This window comes from Lagopus muta, chromosome 2, assembly GCF_023343835.1.
Source record: "Lagopus muta isolate bLagMut1 chromosome 2, bLagMut1 primary, whole genome shotgun sequence".
In the NCBI taxonomy this organism is placed as follows: Eukaryota; Metazoa; Chordata; class Aves; order Galliformes; family Phasianidae; genus Lagopus; species Lagopus muta.
In genome coordinates this window covers 9,691,834-9,710,479 of record NC_064434.1, presented here as the reverse complement: position 1 = coordinate 9,710,479, position 18,646 = coordinate 9,691,834, and positions in this window count along the sequence as shown.

Here is an 18,646-nt window from a genome sequence, read left to right as displayed (position 1 = left end):
TTTGTTCAGGAGGGCTGCAGATGGCTGTGATGAGGGAAAGTCGGTGGCTAAGGCTGACATATGCACCGTGGCAAGCACTCAAAAATGAACTCCGCCAGTTTGAGGAATGCTGAAGTCCAACACCATTTCTGGGGGGAAATTGAGATCAATAACAGTTAGTTGATTTATTTGGTTGTTGATTTTCTAGTACCGAGCCACCAATTCTGTTGTACTTCTACTCTTTAAATCGAATGCAGACCTTTAAAAACAAGTGCCAGCTTTTGGTAGCAAGAGAGGCTTCTTTCAAGCAGCTTCCACGCAAAAATATGCAGTGGTTTGAAAATGTGGTTGCAAAATGTGGACAAATGTGCACAGGAGTTATTAATGTTCACAAGAAAATGTGCTGCTTCATCTCCATTACAGTCATTAACCACAGCTGTGGTTTTGCAAGTGAGGAAGTCTACTCTCATTCTTAGAGCTCATATTTGGATGCTCACAAGCACAGATTCAGGTAGTTCCTAGAATACCCTTCCCAGCTACAATGAGAACATATAGGGACACTGGAAAAAAAGACTTTCTTTCATCTTAATAGACCTAGCACATGGATTGCAGAAGCAATTTAAAATCAGGTTTTAATGTCAGATGTTTCATATGGACCACATTTCTCCCAGTGAATAGGGAATTATATATATATATATATATATATATATAATTTTTTTTTTTTAAAGACAATACACTGTCCAGGAAAACAAAGTAAGCCAGCCAGCTTTACAACCATTGGACTAGGAGACAGCTCCAAAGTCATTCCAGTACTGGCAGTACAGCTAAGCCAGAGTTCTCCTATAAGCCAGATGACACAGTTGGAAAAATATATTACAGAGCTTGTTATCCACTCTCTGGACCTGCCAAATTTGCCCATGTGGGACCACAGGTGCTGGCTCAACACAAGGAGGAAAAGGATGAAAAAAGACAGCAAGATGAAGAATATTAGGAATGGTGGCAGTAAATATCATCAAACCCGTGCTGAAGTTGCTGCAAATGCCAATTTTTGGTGAAAGGACTGCAGTCTTTATGAATCCCAGTTCAGATAAAAGACTACTTATTAATATGTCCATGGGTGGAGATTTACAAACCCAAGACATAACCTTCAAATCCAGCCTGTGTTGCTCCATTTTTTAACAGGTATGAATATGACACCTGTCAAAATGTGCACAGGAACAAAGCACTAAGAAAGCACATTCTTCAGCTTTAGTGGCAAAGGACCCCTTTTTGGCAGTTCACCATGAAGAAGCAACTCCCTAAAGTTTCTTATTTATGGTGTGGACAGGCTAACACACTCTACCCCAAATTCCAAGCTGGTCAGATGCAATCCAGTTCCCTTCTGGAAGTTGTGTAGATAAGTACCACACTGAAAAGCGGGATATGTTAACCAGAGCTCGTTGCTGTGTGGCTTCTGGAACTCAGAAGAAAGAAGCTAAGATCTCTGTGAACCACACAGATGTAACCAAGGAGGAATTCACAGGTCTGATCTTTCTTCCTAGCAAGAGATCTAAAGCAGAGTTGTTCTTTACTGAGTGCAACATACCTGGATTTCAGATCCTCAGGCCAGCCTGGGGATGTTGGCTGCCAATGAGACAAATCCCTAGCAACACACAGATCAGCACTATATTTGTCACTGGGAATCAAGCATGGGAATTTTAGAATCAGAAGTACAAAAGCTCAGCGCTTGAACAGGAACAGTTCTCGTACTTTGCCAGCTTGAGCCATCCAAAAGTTACAGACAGGTTCCCATAGCCATGAGCTTGTCTTTAAATAAAAATCACACCATGAGATATGATTTTAATAACACATTTGGGTTTGGTTGCATTTACTTTCTGGGGTTTTAACCACTGGGGTCCACTTCCAAACACTTTCACAACAGGAAGGCTCGGAGTATGTTATGTTATTTTTCAAATGAAAGCTGAGGTTCTTATGCATTCGTCTTAACTCCAGGAGCTGTGTTTTTTGAGGCACACACCAAATGTCAAGAGACTCACAATAAAATCACAAGAATTGGCAAGGCTGCCTTCGCTGGCTTTGGAGAAGAGCAGGTCGTTGTTGGAGCCACACATTAGAGGGAGACATATTCACATGTTCTTAACCAGTGAATTATGCACAGTGCTATAATGGCATTCTGCCCAGCGCTGACATACAGCAACAAGAACAGGATGCACAAAATTCCCAGGCCTCTTAAGCTAATGGGGAAGCTTTGTTAGTCTCCCTAACAAGGGAACCAATGACATAACCTGTCATAAACATGTTGGGACCATTATATGCACAGACATGAGATGTATTTAAACTATAAAAACCCATTTAATAACCAAAAAGACAGCTGTGTAATCTGCACATTACACTCACAAAAAGGAAATAAAAGTAAAATGAACTGGAACATGTGTGCCTGGAGAGAGAGAGGCCTGAAGACCTTACAGAGAAATTCTTCTAGGACTCACTTCAGCAGGAAGGCGCTCCGCTCCATCATTCTCCTTGGTTCTCTATAGGAGCCATATGTTTACTGCTTTTTTTTGGTTCTTTTTAATGAAATGGCCCATAAACTAACAATGGGACATTTTGCTTAATAGCTAGTAGCTGAATATAGCTCAGCAGTTTCCAAGTAAGGGGTAGAAGCCAAGAGCAGGACTTTCTCTTCTCCGTTGACGGGAGAAAACCAAATGCATATGCATCTCTCTGTTCAGATCAGGTACCAGATCAGATCCCTGGTACCATCATCTGGGATCAAGACAAACTCCAATCAAGTCATTGCACTGGTCCTTATTTTTTCTTGCACCAAAGTCTAAAAACTAAGCCCGACACATACAGTATGACAAGAGAGAGGGATCTGTACTTTTTATAGTCTGTCTCTGCCTTTGGTCTTGCAGATTTACTTGAAACATGAAAACAGACAAACATTTAAATAGTAGTATGCTTACAATGCATTCGGGAGGGGGCAATTTGGGGCAGGGAGATTTTTATAAATCATATTACTTATGTTTTGCCATCTCTATGGAGGACGCATTTAGCTGCATAATAACTCACTGAGATTTTGTCAGGATCAATTTGCATTTGTCAGACACTCTGCAGTCTTCAGACAAAAACTATAAATAATGGCCGTGCACCAGTATTTTATCTTTTTAAATGTTATGATTTATATCTCACAGATTGGGAAGAAGAGGCAGCAGAGTGATGTATTTCTCTCCCAACAAAAAGCCCCAATCTCCTCAAGAGGAACCAATGTATAAAGCTCAACAGTATCTACCCCTAATACCAAGTAGAGATTGAAAAAAATATCGTTCTGAGGTGCCTAAAAGTCTGTATCTAATTTATGGGTAATTTACAATGGAAATAGACTATATAAAAATGTATACAAATTTGTAGCCTTGCACATAGGGGCAGATAAATACTTTAACTACAAAATAATGAACATGAAACGTCTCTTGTGAGCTGCCAGGTAGACATTTTGATTGCCCAGATTTCATTAAATTCAAAGCAGAGAGAGCTTGAGTCTACATTCGATGACAATATATCTCACCAGAGTTGCCAAAAAGTTGTTTAATTTTAAACGATGCCTGTATTGCATTACTTCTTACAAGTTGAGCCAGCATGTAGGGCACGATAAGCTCTGCAGAAGAATAAACCCATTGCCAATGTTTTCTTTGCATTCGAAAAACCAATTTCACACAGGCATTCCTTAAAATGAGAAAGACAACAAAAACAACAATAAAACCTCTGTTGTGTTCTTCTATCCTTTCACCCTCAGACCAGCTTTGCTTTTCCCAACTTTGCCAATCAGTCTTAAGCGAGCGAAGAGTTACAGAGAACATCTATGCTGCCAAAAGCTATTTCCAGTGGACTTTGATCAAATGATGCTGTAATCCCTAATGGGAAGCATACTTCATTTATAAGGTATTCTTTGGTGTTATTCCCAAGGAGCATGCATACAAGCAACTAGAGCAGCAGAGCTCTTTTTCTCCAGAAAGCGCTCCATTTGAGAGAGGGTAGCACTAGCATGTTCAGCGTGGGTACTCAGGCCTAGATAGGTGTGCCTTCAGCATTAGTCAGTGCTACAGTCAGAAGAGGCAGCAGTGGCTGGAGACAAAGACCTAGCTCTAGAATTTGTTCAGACACAGCCCTCTACCCAGCAATAGTGACTAACATCCGCTGGTCCTTTTTTTCCAGAGGGCAACATGTCCACAGGCTGTTCCAACATTTGTACTTTGCTGCAGCTATGTTGAAATTAAGAAACTTGGGTTATTCAGAATTGTATTTCATTTTCCCTAAAATTTTACTTCAAGACCAAGGACAATTAGCTCACATTTTAACAAGGAAGCAATTAAAGAGCACGATGTTCGTAAGAATGATTTATTGTGCTATTAAATGAGGATGAAAATCATCAAAGTTCATAATAGCCAAAGAAAAACAAATATAAATTATCTTCGTACTCAGTTTGTACGCCGATGCTTATCAGCCTTAAATGCGTGCATTTCTTCTCCAGTGCTGCTGTGCAGTTTCTGTCATTGTACCTCGCTGTTTGGAAAACTCATCATTTCCATTCTCTGATGAATAGCGGCCTTTTAAAACGAAAAGTTCTAAGCAGCCCTTATCTAAGCAGCTTAAAAAACTGCCACCAAAAATAGGCCAAGATTCCAGAATAATTACCTGCAAACCTAGGAAACCTGCAAACCTGCTAGAACTGACTGGGCACAAGGAGAGCCTGGAGAGCCTCTTGCCCCCAGCACCCTCCTCTTCCTCCACCTGTCCGGTTGTCTGCGCATTCCTGAAAATGTCCACTTTCTTAAGCATTAAAATCTTCATTATTATCCTTTTCCCTTCACTTTTTTTTTTTATTTAATTAACGTTTCCACTAGTTTCACATGTGAACCGAAAAGACCAAGATGTTCTCCCTGAAATGGCACATTCAGACTAACGCATTCTGCTCCCATTTTCCTCTCTAGTGTATTTTAAAATATTGTAAGTATCTATTTATCAAAAGATACAAATCTGTTACTAGCTTTACATGAAAAGAAGAAGCAATGCAAACACATGTCCTAGAAACGGAGATTAGGACTCTTTTCACCACTGGCTGGGAGGAAAAGAAAAGAAAGTGAACAAAAAAAGTCTTCTTTACCTTAGATTTGTTGTTCATAGAATCATGAAGGTTGGAAAGACCACTGAGGTCATGTGGTCCAACCATCAACCCATCCCCACCATGCCCACAGACCACGTCACTGTTACCGAGAGAACAACATAGCAACTCTTTCATAGGATTCCTGTCTGCAAAATGTTTAAGCATTTTCTACAATGAAAAACTGTCCTCTGAGTCGGTCAAGATTTTCCAGTCGAGGTTTTCCTTTCACATCAATATGTAAAACCCTTTTCAGCAGGCTTCTGCTCTTCACTAGCATCTTTTAGGAAAACGCTTCCTGCACCTCACTGCCAGCCCCTCGTATTTTGGTGGCGAGCAACTGTCAATGTCTGGCCAAAGCTGCATCCCTGCAGGCAATCCATGTTCACAAAGCTTAGGGATAATCCCATGCTCTCAGAGATTGCAAGCCCTTCTTTGTGTTACAAGGTGATGAGAAGATCCACCCGAACAAGAATTGCAAATGGAGCCTCCTGAACAGTGAAATTATCAGGAAAAATCTACCTGTGAAGTTCGGACAACCTGCACTCCTGTCCAGGACCTAAATTTGAAGCACGTGGGAAAGCAGGTCTCAGAAAATGAGTGCTGTGTTTATTAATTACTGGAAAGATTCCTTATTTAGATGGCCGAATTTCATTGTGGTGACGGAGTTCATTATATGTTTAATTTAAAGGAATTTTTCATCTACTGAACTACATGTTAAAGTGATTTGTGGAATTGGAGCCTATGAGTTAAAGCCCTACTAAATCTCTATTACCCTGGATACTGCTTCTCTTGCTGCAGATTGGTAAAAATTTATTTATTAAAAACCTGAACTTTACTATTTAAAAGTACTTTTTATAGATGCCTTAAAAAGCCTCATTTGTGGCTTGGAAAGCATTGTGCATTGTCACATCAACGCGAAGGAAGCTAATAAGATGAAAAGTACATCTGTTTTCTAGAAAATGTAAAAAACAAAGTTCCAATTTCCCATTTCCTTAGCAAACGATCCTTGTGTATTTGAAAAAGGAAAGCATTAAATGTTCTGCCTCTGAGTTTTAAATAGGCATTTTCGATGGACTGCCCCGGTTGAGCCGCCTGTCGGGATAATGGTATGAACTGCTCCTTCGGTCTACGCTTACAAACGAATTCCAACAGCTTCAGTAAGGACTCAGACAAAAGTTAAAGGCATCTGATGCAAATCAACGAGATGAGAGTTCAGATCTGCCCTAACAGACGGGCTGTGCCGCGGCAGAACAGACACATGTTTCAATTTCTTTTCTGCTTTCATTTCCCCATTTTAACTCTTTTTTTTCAATCAGAGTGCACGAGTGACTCTCAAAAGAGTGCTGTAAATAGATAATGAAATATTTCCAGAACCTCGAGTTCTGCATACTAAAAACATGCAGTCAAAGAACTGAATTTTGTACACAGACAGTATTCTCAATTGCTGCAACGCCTGAAAAATCAGGGCTGAAAAAGTGGGAATTTTTAAATAGCTTACGTGTGGAATGGACTCCAAAGGCAAAATAGTCATGAAGGAACCTCAATTTTAAGGCGTAAACGTGATTCTTTCCAGCTTTTTACTACCCTGCTATTAAAAATAAAATTTAAAGAAAAAAAAAACATTAATTTTTATTAAATAAAGTGTAAACTTTAGCTTAATTTTTAAACGACTTACTGGCTGTATTGATCTCCATTTTATTTTGCTTACAGTCAAAAGAATTCAGGTGTTCTAACACCTTTACACAGCACCTGCTAATGCTGCTTTACCTACTCAATTACTCCACAGCCATTTTAGAAGGACAAGGAGGGCTAACAGCTGGCTGTAAGTCTGCAGTATTCACATCCTGCAGAACCGCTCGAAGCCCTGAGAAATGCTGACATACCTCACCGCGCTGTTTTGCTCTGTTTTAAATATTGGTGTATTTATTAAAGCTGCTCGGAAAATTTAATCATATAAAATATTTTTGTTTTTCATCAGATTTGAATCCTTTCCAGGTTTTTCAGGGCTCTCATTTTTTCTACACGTCTCAGAAAATCTGTATTAAATGAGGTAGGATTTATTCCAAGTTACCCAGAGCATATCTTCAAAGAAATATGCTATGCATATATCTTTTACAATAGCTTATTATGTAAATAGCTATTAATACAGAATAGCTGGGAAAAGATTACTTGAAAAAACGTGAATGTCTTTTAAACCGCTGCGTGAGAGAGATTTCAACAAACATAGCAAATATCTTGAGCTATAGTTCATGCAGCATTTTGTATGCATCAGATTTAACTCTTGAGTATTTTCTCTTATTTTGTTGTGGATACACGCTATCTGTTATTTTCCATAGCTAGAAATTCCTGAAGGACAAGCGTTTTGCCTTCTTGCCTTGCTGCGTGATACATGATTCTTCGCTGACAATAATCCGGTTTGTACGTGTAGTGTAAAATCATCTGCGTGGAGAATGTGGATGCTCAGACTCTGATCTCACAGCTCTGGGCACAGAGGACAGACGGCTGCAGTCACCCGTGGCCTCGCTTGAGCCCATGGCTTTGGTTCAGGAGCTGCAGCAGGACCAGGACCCTGAGCAACCAGCTCAAGTCAAGGGAAGGGAAGTTTGGGGTGCAAGGGCTTTGCTGATAACCACATAGACTGCTCTTTGTCTTTAACACCTGATGCTATCCCCCTTCTGCCCTGGCTTCAGAGATTCAGCTAGGCAGGATGGTCCAGGCATAGAAGTACCACAGGAAAAGTGGCACAGCTGGGTCATAGATTTTGCCAAGAATGCTTATTATAAGAGTGTTTATGTAATTAAAGACTGGTAGACATATGCTTCATTATTTTTTTGTACTCCCTGAATAGATATCCATCAGTTTTCTTGCTGGTAACCCAAGGTAAAGCCTGGTAAAGGCACTGCACGTAAGCACACGTCTAGCAGAGTCTGTTGTGATAGGACAAGGGGAAATGGTTTCAAACTAAAAGAGAGGAGATCTTGACTGGATATAAGGGAGAAGTTTTTTGCAATAAGGGTGGTGAAGCACAGCTTGCCCAGATCTGTGGTGGATGCCCCATCCCTGGAGACACTCAAGGTCAGGCTGGACGGGGCTCTGAGCACTGATGGAGCTGCAGGTGTCCCTGCTCATTGCTGAGGAGTTGGACTATTCGACGGTTAAGGGTCCCTTCCAACTCAAACAATTTTGTGGTGATTCTATAAGTTGAAACATGCAAGCAGCAATGGCTCCTCCTGGAGCCAACGGGGTTGTTAAGGTGGGATTATTTGGCGCAAGTGCAATGAGGATACTGGAGCAAAACATCAAAATCATGAAGAGCAGAGGCTTTAAAAGGAGCAAGGCAGCAGAGTGCAGCAGTTATTCCTCTGGGTAAGAGGGGTAAAAAATAATTGTAATTACCGCTTGAGACAGTTTGTGCTAACCACAGAGCTACTACCTTTCAGTGCCTGAAGCTGCTCATATTCCCCAGCTAGGGTGGACTCTGGCCTGATACAGCTTCAAGCGGAGTCACTCCAATTGAGAGAATCTTCTCAAACATTTCTAAAACCTGAGAAATACTTCTTTAAAAATTACTTTTAAGGCTGGTTATAGGAGGTAAAAGGTCAAATTGTGCAAGAGCAAAGAAAAACAAACTTAACAATAGCCCAACACCAGAGGTGCAAGGAAACAATGATTACTGAGGTCTCAAAATCTGGCCAACACAGCTGAAACAGTTTTGATGCAGATCTTGGATTAAATATGATACTGAGTGCAAGTGAGAGAAAAGTGCTAATTCCAGCCTAAGGCACGGCTGTTTAGTTTAGCTGGTTCCAAATCCATTTTCCCCAGATTATGGCATATCACCAATTTCTAGGGTAGATTATCCCTAGACTCAGTCTAGCTTTTAATTTCTGGTGCTTTACAATTACTGTATACTGAATAGTTCCCCCAGCCTGTATTTACTCCTATCTTTTCTTCGTATGTGTCACTTTTGGCCTTTCAGCAGCAAAATCATCTGGGCCACAACAAAAACAGGAAACACACTGCTGACAGATTGCTGTTTTCATCTGTGATTTAGCATCAGTCCTGCCGAGACTCTCTGAATTATTTCACATTGCTCAGGAGTCCACATTGTTCAGGAGTTCTCTAGGCAATCCTGCCTCCCTCCACAGCAGGCATCCTCCTTGCTCATGGCAACAGGAGATCATGTTTAATTATGCCTAGGGGGAGAGATTTAAGGACATACTGAAGTGTTTCTCTTGCTCATAGCCTGAGGAAAACAGCTCTGCTGAAGAATCATGGGTCTGCCTACTGATTCGGCCAGACTGAAATTGGTGATGAAAATTAAGGCAAAATGGGGTCAAAAGTACAGGAATTGACAGTGGCAGAATAATACAGGGAGAGTTTGCAGGTCAAAGAGGTGATCTAAACTACACTGTACATCCTAGAGACAGGATGAGGTAAAGAAAAGCAGGATTAATACAGAATGTAAAGGCAAGGATGCACCTTGGGATGGAATTAGGCAGAGCAGATGCAGGTTGGTAAGAAAGTCCAAGTCAAGGAAAGCCCGATCAAAGTTGAGGATCATGGAAGCATAGAATCTTTAAGGATGGAAAGACCACTAAGGTCATCTAGTCCAACCATCAACCCATGTCTATGACTACTCAAGACCACATCACTCAGTGCCACCTCTGTCCATTCTTGAACACCTCCAGGGACGATGACTCCCCCACCCCCCTGGGCAGCCTGTGCCCATGCATCACCACTGATTTCTGAGTTTTTCCTAATATCCAATCTGAAACTCCCCTGGCTTAATTTAAGCCCATTACCTCTTGTCCTATCAAGGATGAAGACTATGGCCCTGGTGTGAGTAGGGCTAGGGGCAAAGCACAAATATATATTTACACAGAAATGTATCTAAACTAGTAAATTTGAGCTTTCTTTTGTTGTACCCATCCCACTAAGCTCTCACTTCAGATCTCCTGCCTGACTCTACTCACAAACAGTGTCTGTGAAATTTAAAAAGCCAAATTTGTCCAGGGCAGAATTGTTCAAGTGACCTGGTCCTGTGCACTGGCACAGTTTAAAGTACCAAAACAGATGTTCACAAAGAATGTTCAACTAACCACACATTTAATCACCATTTGCTGTGTTACCAGGTCGATATCAAGCAGGTACGTTACCCACGTATGCAGAAGATAATGCCAATTAGGCAGTAGCTTGTCACAATTTCAGATACTCATTTACACTAATAAGAGAACAGAGTTAATATCATATCACTGAGAGAATTTCACTTTGCAGCCTTAATATTCTAATATAAAAGGTTTCGGACCATGTTAAAATTACCTTGTGAAGGTACAACAGGGACAATGTGCGTCAGGGACAACTTGTTTGTCATTCTTTTGGTATTGAATGTGAGTAGGGACTATTAAGGAGGAAGGATATCAAGGGACTAATCCCATTTCAAGGCTACAAACATCCTTTTGCAGCAAGTATAGCTTCCTAACCCCAAGTCCGAGGAAGGAAATTCAGCTTGACAAGTGTTTCTCATCAGGCTATTGGAGTGTTTGTTAAGCGATGAAACCAAACAGTCCCTTTCCATAGAAGATTGTGTTCAGAAGTGACTTTTCTTTTAGAAACTGGCCCATGTCTCTCTCAGTCATGTCTGTTTCCTACGTGTGATCACTGCAGGGGAGGGAGGGGAGTCAAAGTGATTCAGCGCTTGGAGCTACATCCAAGACTGCACAGCTTGGATTGCCATCATGTTGAAAAGTGGGAGGATGACAGGAGACTCTGCTAGCAGAATGCCTCACTCAGAATTGCCCTTGCACTTAATCCTCTTTATGCTTCCTCTCATGCCAACACTAGCAGCGTCCAGCAGCTTTGAAACACTGGAGGTTCTGTGTAGCTCTCTTGTACTACTTTGCCTCAATTTTTCCTCATGTTAGAATTTTTCTCTCTTTTGTGATATATGTGGTGGTTACAAAAGGTGTGCCTGTGAAAACAGTAGTGATGAAGGATTCATATCAGTTCACTGGGGAAATACAACAGGAATTATACTGTAGGTATCCAGCTGTTGTAGAGTTATGGAATGAATGGGGCTGAATGGCACCTCTGAAAGTCGTCTGGTCAGAACTTGGGCTCAGAGCTTCAAAGGTAAATCAGGTTGCCCAGTGCTTTTGTTCAGTCATGTTTTGAAAATGTTCAGAGATGGACAGCGTACAGCCTTTCTAGGCAGGGCAATTACGCTGATCACTAACCACTGATTATGATTTTTTTTCCTTATATTCAGTCAGAATTGCACTTGCTGCATACTGTGACTATTGCCTCCTGTCCTCTTGCAATGAACACCCGAGAAAAGCCTGGTTCTCCCTCCTCTGCAATCCTATTTTGAGCAGTTAGACACAACAGCCAACCCTCCATTGAGCCCCTGTTCTCTAAGTTGAGCAAACCTAGCTCTCTTAACCTCACGTTGTACACCACGTACTGCAGCCCAGTGTCCTTGGCTGAACACATGTGGTTTGTTGAGCTTCCTGAGGTTCCTTTAAGCCCATTTATTTGCTTAAAGAAGTTGCAGATACACCATCCTTGGGGGCATTCAAGGCCAGGTTGGATAAGGCCCTACTAGTTGGCAACCCTGCCTATAAGAGGAGGTTGAAACTAGATGATGTTTAAGGTCCCTTCCATGCCATTCTATGATCTTTCAGCTTGTCATGTCTCTCTGCACAGCAGCCAAGGCTTCAGTGCACTCACTATCCCTCTCAGTCGTTATCGTCTATGGGTCACCAAGATGCTTGCCATCCCATCCCCCAGCACAGTGATGAAGGTGTTGATCCACTCCAGTGCCAACAACCAAGGAATGCGACTCAGCACTGACCATCAGCCACATTTCCACTCATTAGCATTCACTTTTGAGCACATCGGTCCAGTTTTCCAACCACCTTGTATTCCACGTCTTGCCAACCTGGCTACCTCTATGTTACCTCTCTTGACATTAATGACTTACCTCATCAATGCCACTCTGTGGTAGAGGAAGTAGTTGTAAAAGTTGGATCTCAGAAATCAGAGGCAGGAGAGCTGGATTGCTTCCCAGCCTCAGCTGTGCAACCTTTGGTAAGTTACCCAAGCCACAGAGACCAGATGCAACACGATCTTTACATGTCAGTCTACTCCAAAGATTATAGATGCAGCTGCACCTGGCACAACCCCCTGTTTGTGGGACAGCTGAACTAACACCACTGCCAGCTACAGGAGCCCAGTTCCAGAACCAAAAAAAAACACCAAAAGAAAGTCTTGCTCCAGGACCCAAGTCATAGAATATTGTCTTAGTCTCAAGCTTACATTCCCACCTCTACAACATGACAATAAGATACCCTAGGTGTATACACTATAAGACTGGCAGCGGTGCGTTCAGCATTGAATGTGGATAAGAATGAAATAACGCAGTCAGCTTTAAAGGGTTTAGTGACATACAAAATCCATGAGCAAGATGCTTTCTGGATGCCCTAGGAGCATGCCACTGAATGACAGAGCATGGAGAGTGCTGCGCTTGCTATTGCCTTCCCAGCCTGCATTAAATTGGATCAGTGGGAATGTGCGCCCAGTGTCAAGAGATGTACAGCACCTGACTAGTTATAGACAGCTCTACAATATGTCACAGGGGCAACACATGGATCTAACTGATAAAAGCAGAGGTAGATTCTGAAATCAGCTACAGAAAGGACAGTTAAAAGACTCACAGCAAAGCAACATTAACAGGTCTTGATATCAGCTCAGGCAGAATTCTTTATCCCATTGGCACAAGTGCCTGAAAGGGGCTTTCTTCCCACATGCGTAGGTTTAGGAGTATCATTGCCATCACATCACATTAAGATCTGGGGAAGGGGCACATTCCTTTGTTCATGGCTTACTACCAGGGTTCCCTCTGGCATTTGTTTTTCTCATGCAGTTGTAACACAGGGGGATGTCCTGGCAGAGGGTCTCTGACCCCAGCACTGCTCTGGGTGCCCCAGGTTGGATCAGTGCTGTAAAAACTGATCGTCCTTCAGAACGTGCACAGAATCAGCTGGTTCAAAAAGAGGAAAAGGGAGACACCTAATGGGAACAGGCAAAAAAAGCACCTAAGCAAAAGTGCACTAAGGGACAGCAAAGCAGAGATGAAAAAAGCAAAGACATGAAGGTTCCCCTCCAGTGGGTCAGGAGGGTGACACTGCACCTTGGGCAGCTTCTTACAAGCCAGGCACAAAGGGATGAGTCTGACAGTTCTTCCATGGAACACAGAGGAAGACCCCATTGCTCTGGTGTGGTGTTGAATATTCGCTTACCAATTTCCACCATTAGGGAAGCCACATAAACTGCCAACGATTTGAGACAATGAATCCACAGATCTTCTCCTGTCAGACCTCCACTCACCAGGGGACAGCCTGGTGAATTAGTTTTTCTGAAGCAACTCTTTAAGTACTACCTGCTAATTCACAACAACCACGTTGGGGAGCAAGCACTGTCCCCATTGGACAGATGAAAGAACTGAGATTGCCCCTCTGTCCTCATCCACCTGAGGAGATTAAGGAGGTTGTGGCTCATCAAGCATACAGACACAGCACACACCCTGCCAACAGCAAAACGATCATAGAATCATAGGGTGATTAAGATTGGGAAAAGACCTCCAAGATCTAGTCTAACTATCCACATAGCTCCAATACTGCCCACTAAACCACATCACTCAGTACTAGAACTATCATTTCCTTAAACACTCCAGGAACAGTGACCCCACCACTTCTTTGGGCAGCCTGTGCCAATGCCTCATCACTCTTTCTAAGAAGAAATTTTTCCTAACATCCAATCTGAACCTCCCCTGGTGAAATTTGAGGCCATTCCCTCCAGTCTTATCGCTGTCATCTGTGAGAAGCGCCTGAGCCCCACCTCACCACAACCTCCTTTCAGGGAGCCATGGAGAGCAGTAAGATCTTTGAGCCTCCTGCATACTGAACAATCCCGTTTCCCATCAGACTTGTGTTCCAGACCCTGCACAGCTTTGTTGCCCTTTTCTGGACACACTCCAGGGCCTTGATGTCTTTCTTGCATTGCAGTGATGAGAACAACAAACACGTGGCTCGGGGTGGTGGATTCCCTCTGCAGCCAAAGAGACAAGTGTGAAGATCCTGCAAGAGAGGAAAGCAGCCATGCAAATCACGAGGTGAAGTCAGGAAGAAACCTCACAGATCACTGTTAATGACAGCTGCTCAGCAAGAAGCAAAGTGCTTCATCCTGGTCATGGGCCGAAGCCCACAGTTGTCCATGCTGGCCGTCATCTTAGACAGATGTACAATGTTAGCTTGCCAGGGATTTCAGGCTTTTGTAGTCTTAACCGTGTTGCGGTAACTCGAGATAGGAAATAAAAAGCAACTCCTTGCCAGCATTCCTGGATGAGCTTCAGGGTGAGAGCTGTCTGCTCCTCTCTGGCCAAGCCGTGCCTAGAACACTGTGACTCTCGGGAAGCGCATGAGTGTTTTGTGGTAAAAATGTGACTCAGCAAGTTCTGAACTCAGCTGGATCTTGGAGATAGCCAGTGGTGCCTGATACAGAGGGGAAATACAACCAAGGGCTGATGATAGCTGGTCTCCATAGGACGTGGCTTCCCGAGCCCTGTGAGCTGCAGCAGGAGCAGGTGTGGGTAGGAAGGTAAGGGAGAGAGGGACACTGCAGTAAGAGGAAAGACATTGTAGAAAGAGATAGAGATGAATAACATCAATGAAATAATCACTTTTTCTTCTTGGTTCTTGCTGGTGTGAGGTTGCACGCTCCTGGCACAGAGCACCAGAGGTAGCAGAAGGGAAGAAGCAGATCCAAACCCTGCAGATCCAGGTTCTGGACAGTGTTTGCTCATACAGTGATATCTTATTGAGATAAATGAGATTTAAGCAAAAACTGTGCTAAGTAGAGTTGTCCGAAAGATCTCAAGAAATGTTAATTATATATATTTCCTTCCCGAGGTGTCTGTCTGTGAGGATAATTTCTTAGTCTCCAAGGTACTCAAACACTTCAGTGACAGCACAACCTATCCACTTAGGCAGACAGAGCTTTGCACCTCTAAGACCCCAGTTCTGCCACAGGTAATATATGTATTTCCCTGAAATAATCTCTAACTAATCCAGTGTGCCACTGCTGAGCGCTCCTCGGGAGGAGGATGACAAGCTCCAGCCTTAGGCTGCCAGCTCCTTCATATCGAGACTTCACAGCCAGCTCCAAAGACAACCACCGTGCCGGCATCGCAGGCGCAGTCAGAACATGGATGGGGTGCTCCACCTCCTCCACCTGCACAAAAAGTCACATGCCTTCACTGGAAAAGAGTCCCATGCAATCAAATACCAGAGGGAGGTGGGGGAAAAGTCAGACAACTTAAATAGATGGACCAGATTCCAGTAGGCTCTGAGGGTCACTCCATTCAGGGTCTGCCGGAGGGAAGGTGGAGCAGAGCCATTCCCCCAGGGAGGGTGCCAGCTACTTGCTTCTTGTCAATTAATCCTGGGGAGCAGAGGCCGCGGAGAACACCCCGCCAATTGTAAATGTGGTGATGGGGCATTGGGGGCATATATATGCATCATTAGTCATCCACAAGAATTTTGTTTTTGTAACCTCTGCATTTTTATCTGTCACTTCTAGCAATAAATATGCACTCCCGCCAGTGATTTGACATTACACTTGCTTTGGATGGTTGCCTTTCCCAAATATTAATAGTAACTCATTGTGGACACAGCATTGGTATTTAGTTAGATCAGACCAGCTTCTTTTAAAAAACAACTTTTTGTATAAAGAGAACAGATGTTTTTAATTTACACAAAGAACAAAAACAAAGTTCTATTGTTCAGTTACAGTGAACGCAAACATTACAGGCGCACAGAAATTAACACCAACAGCACGTTTAAAAAAAAAATTAAAAGTCCATCGCTGTACAATCTGCTTATAAGTGTTTTTTCCACCACTTTAACAATTTAGTGGCATGCAATGACAGCAAGTGTTGCTTTCTGGAGCTCATAAGAATTTGAGTGTGGTATATTTTGAAGATAAAAATGGCTTAAATACAAGGGCACTTTCTAAACACACATTATACAGACAATAATATGAATAATAGTTTTATTATAACAGATGGAGAATGCAAATCCTCATAGGCCAGGGTATAACCCAGCTACCAGCTCATGGGGAAAGGAAGAAATTACCTCCTTCAGCTTATTCTGCAATTGTTCCTTACAGGGGATGCACATCAGAGTAAGGCCTTAGCCCTCAGAAGCACTGTGTGCACACGAATATAGGCAGAGTACTTTAGCTGCATCAACAAGGTTACCGTAAGGTTCTATATCAAGTTAAATGACTACTGCACTCATATGCTGTTTCTCCTTAAAAGCTCTTTGACTGCTCCCAGTGTACGCAAAGAGCATGCAGGGCAGAGCTCAGGCACACACTCCTGCTCAGGTGACTGAGACTCCCCAGAGAAAAATGCTTTCCTGCAGCTGAAGGTTGCTTGCACCTCCCTGCATCTCACTGAAAACATGCCCCAGACATAAAGCTGAGCATCAGTCCCATTCCTCATTCACTGAATTTCCGATCTAGATATCGAATTCTTAGCTTACCACAAGGTATTCCATTCAGAAAGATCTCCTTCAAAAGATTTCCCCCATGTCTCTCTATTTGGTTATCATGCTTTGGGTTACCAAGAGGGCAGCTATTTCTCCGTTCAGAAACACTGAATTAGTAACAATTCAATCTTTATTTCAGATATACCAGTCTTAAAGCTTCAAGAGGACAGGAGAAAGATTTCTTATCTTGGGTTCTCCCATCTCAGTGTAGAAAAGACTCTGGTACATTAAAACCTGGTACAGTCTGGTACAAGTCGGAAAAAACACAGGTTTTAGGGAACCTGCTTTAGCAGGAAGCTGGACTCGATCTCCAGATCTTCCAACACATACAGTTCTGTAAAAACCAGACTTCACCCCCTTCTTTCCCCATTTATTGTTCAACATTTTCTTTTTGTCCAGCAATAAATGCCATTTAATTCCATTCTACACTCAAGTATCAGACTACTAAACTTACCTAAAAGCATCATATGGGATCTAGTGGGGGGGGGGGGGAATATTTCTTCCATCCCAACAAGTTGGGAATAAAGTTTTAATTAAAAGACTTGTGATAGAAAAATGGAAAATTCTTAGGGATTCCAGTGCCACAGAACAACAGAAAAACCCTGTGACTCAATGGGTCAGAGCCTTTTTTCACCATCAAAAGCAAGCTTATCTGGGAGAGGTGCTATATGTATGCTGCTCCAAGTGGCCGTTTTTAAACTTTCAATCACATTATATAATGCAGAAGTTCCAAACCCGTACAGGAAAGAAAGAAAAAAAGAGACAAAAACAAGAGAGAAACCAAAACATTACATTCAAACAGTACCTTTCACTCAAAAGAACCCAAGACATGAATCATCTTATCCACCACAGAATGCCATCATCTCAGTGTCGAAACACAGCAGCTGTTTATTATCCTAAAAGAACATGAGGATGGGTGCTCTTATTCAGCCAGAACAGCAAGGAAAACTGAGTAGACAAAATATAATAACCTGGAATGCACAAGCTTATCCTCCCTACCTTTATAATGAGTACCAGAGAGACTTTAGGGACCACAAGCAGCCTCCCAATGCTAACAATGCTTTCCGCAGCAGTTAAGTGATCCTTGGAAGCCAAAACCATTTGACCTGGACTTGCTTTGCTTTGCTTGGTTGACAACGAGGCCAACAGCTGGCTATCGCACGCTGACCACAATTACTATGTCACATCCAAAGTTATGCCTGCCATATTTAGGACCACAAGTATTGCCAGAAGCAAAGTAATCGTGGTGCTCTGAGTTGTCCAAAGACGCAGAAATTCATCTCCCCACTGCTTGTGCAAAGAAGGCAGCTAATTGCAGTTGTGTACCTACCCTGATGGCTGGCTGTTCATTAATAAATTGCAAGCATGCTCTTTCAAACATGGCTCCCTCAGACCTTGACTCCCATATCTCAGAGAGATGCTACATGGCTCTTGGAAGTGGCTTATCAGAATTGGAACGGTTTGCTATCCAAATATACTGAAGTTTTCACTCAAAAATCAAAATCTCATTGTTACACCACACTCATCACTGTGGTATCTGAGCACCGCCACTTCCAGCCGAATTCAGCCGCAGCTGGATTCAATGAAGAGTCACTCTGAGTCTGAGGACACGGTGTTACCGCAGGCCGGGATCACACGGCGCGTTCGATGCGAGCTCACGAGAAGTTCGCTGCAGAAGTCGGACTTCAGGTCCTGCTGAACGGGAAAGAGTCTTATGGCCAACGGGCATTCATTACAGGACTGCTGAAGCCCCAGGGCTCTGCTCCAGAGCACTCCTATTCTACTTCCCGCTGTATGAAGTGAGTGTATGTATCTCGCAGGGTGGCTGTATGGTTCTGCCGTTACTGCCGAGGTCCTCTGAGCTAGGGGGACTAATGGGAAAATGGCTCTGGTCTGA